Below are 3,144 nucleotides of genomic sequence, written 5' to 3' on the forward strand. Positions count from 1 at the left end.
AAAACAAGGACTGTAGCATTGTAGAAAAGATTCAGCTACTTATTTGAATTTACATTTTCATACGTTCAAATTAGGTTTCTCAAGTGTGCTAAATCTGAGCCAGTGATGCTAACAAGTTAGAGTAGCTATACACCACACCCCATCAGCTATTTTCAGCTCCTGAGCTCCTCATGCTATCTCTAAGGTAGTGCCCAGCCACCCTACGGAGGAAACTCATTTCAGCCACTTGAATCTCAGATCTCATCCTTTCAAGATACAGAAACTCCTCCTGCTGATGCAAAAACCCCTCGCCAACCTGAAGGGGACAAACCATCCTTGTCCGACTGAGAACCATGGCCTCAGACTTGGAGGTCCTAAATCTCATCCCAGCCACTTCACGTTGCAAACCACCAAAGTGCACGCTTGTAGGTCCTGGCTAGATGCAGCCAACAGGACAACATCATCCACAAAAAGCAGAGACTAAATTCTGTGGTCAGAGTTTTTTTTTTTCCCTATAGTTGGAACACACCCTCCAGTCCCCCTTCTTGAAAAGATGAATCACTACCATGGTCTGCCAGGCCAGAGGTACTGTCCCCTGCCTCCACGTGTTGCTGCAGCGGCGTGTCAGTCAAGACAGCTCCACAACATCCAGAGACCTGAGGTACTCAGGGCGGACCTCGTCCACCCCCAGTGCTTTGCCACAGAGGAGCTTCTTAACTACCTTGGTGACTTCAGCCAGGGTCAAGGCCAGGTCCTCGCCTGGGCCCCGGCCTCTGCTTCCTCAGTGGAAGACACGTTGGCAGGATTGAGGAGATCCTCAAAGTATTCCTTCCAACGCCCAACAATGTCCCCATTCAAAGTCAGCAAATTCCCACCCCACTGTATACAGTGTTGGCAGGGCACTGCTTTCCCCTCCCAGAGACCCCGAGGAAGGCCGGGTACACTGCACTGCTATTCGGCCCGTAGGCACAAATGACAGTGAGAGACCAACTCCCAACCCCAAGGCGCATGAAGGCGACCTTCTCGGTCACTGGAGTAAACTCTAACACATGGCGGCTAAGCTGGGGGGCTATGAGCAAGCCTACATCCGCTTGTCGCCTCTCACTGTGGGCAACACCCGACTAGTGAAGAGTCCAACTTTCAAGAAGATGGGTTCCAGAGCCCATGCTGTGTGTGGAGTCTCCGCCTTCGGCTGCCGCCCAAACCACAAAGCCCTGGGGTGGAACGCTATGTCTGGCTTGTCACCTTGGACTTGTTTGCCTTGGGAGACCCTATCAGGGGCATTGCTCCAAGGGTCATTCAGGCACTCAAACCCCTCCACCACATTAGAGGGAGAGGCTCCACCCAGGAGAGGCTTTTAAATGTGTGTATTTAAAATCACAAACGAATATTCTCTGGTCATGTAATGCGTATGAAATGAAATGCCTATATATGAACGCTTGAAGTTTCTAATTTTGAATTAAATTCAAATAGAAAACCGTAATTTGATTTATGTAATCCATATGAAAGCAAGTTACGTTTTTTTCTCATCTGAAAGCTACTTTTGAATGAACAATTAAAATCAAAAACTATTAAGTGATTATATAATCCATATGAAAGTGAGGTACAATCTGAAAGCTTAGTGTCCACTTTTAAATGAATTAATTTAAATCGAAAACAACTTTTATGTGGTTATGTGATCCGTATAAAAACGTGGTAGCTCTTTCCTATATCTGAAAGCTAGTGTCCACTCTTTTAATTAACAAATTCAAATCGGAAAGCGAATATTATCTTTACGTAATCCATATGAAAGCGAGACAGTCTTTCACATAGCCTATATGAAAGCTAATTGTCTGCTTTTCAAATAATTCAAATCAAAAAGAATGGATCTAAATGCTTAGTGTCCACAATTAAATGAACGTATTAAATTCAAAAGTGAATATTACCTAATTATGTAATCCGTATGAAACTAAAGAGAGGTACAATCTCCCATATCTGAGCTCATTATAAGCCTGCGTGCAAAGGCCCCTTACCTAGATGCAAAAAAAGAGAAATAACCCAGAATTGACCTCCGAATTTATATAGCAATTTGAATAACGTTACTTGAGTAAATAACCTTTCAGACAGAGTAATTAGCTTTAACAGGATTTTAAGACGCTGCATTCATGGTGTCATTCAGGTATTACATGGCTATTATATTAAATGGTTTTGGTTCATTCCAGTGCAAAGAGGCAAATCAGAGACATTTGGTGGCCAGAAAGATAAAATTCTGATGTAATGGTTTAACCACTAAATGCCCTTATGGCTGTTTAATTACAATAAATGTAGGTTATTAATCTATCTGCTCTAGCAATCATAACTGCTTTTTTAGGTTCAGGCTTTTAGACATTATCAAACATCAATGTTTAATTAATTATTTTTTTTTAATGTTGCAATTAAAAAGGTACATTACTGAAAAGGAATAATATGGACTGATAATGAATTTAACCCAATAAAAAAAAACAGAATTATTTTGCATTAATGTAATATTACACTGTGACATACATTAGGTTATACAAATGAAATGTACATAAGAAATTTGTCTACCTAAATGACATAATAAATGCAGTGTCTTAAAATCCTGTAAAAGCTAAGGATATTTAATGAAATTAAATCTATGGTAGTTACATAACCCCCAGACTTCACTTGGCATGAAAAAAGTTTTTCAAATTTGACAATATGGGACCTTTAAGCTCTTTGTACTAATACATGTAGCGTGCCAGGCCTAATAAGATCATATTATTGTAATTATATATATAAACAGTGGTATGCAAAAGTTTGGGCACCCCTGTAAATTTTCATGATTTTCCTTTATAAATCATTAGTTGTCTGGATAAGAAAATTCAGTTAAATATATCATAGGAGACAAACACAGTGATATTTGAGAAGTTAAATAAACTTGATATGATTTATGGAAAGTGTGCAAGAATTATTTAAACAAATTTAGCCATGTGCATAAATTTAGGCACCACAAAAGATATATATATATATATATATATATATATATATATATATATATATATATATATATATATATATATATATAATATGACACTATCTGTCATTATTTAAATTGGAGAGGAAGAATGACTGAAATTAAATGAAAAAGAAGCAAAATACCAATAACATCAAACAAAAAAAGATTAA

Source organism: Puntigrus tetrazona, chromosome 22 (genome assembly GCF_018831695.1).
Source record: "Puntigrus tetrazona isolate hp1 chromosome 22, ASM1883169v1, whole genome shotgun sequence".
Classification (NCBI taxonomy): Eukaryota; Metazoa; Chordata; class Actinopteri; order Cypriniformes; family Cyprinidae; genus Puntigrus; species Puntigrus tetrazona.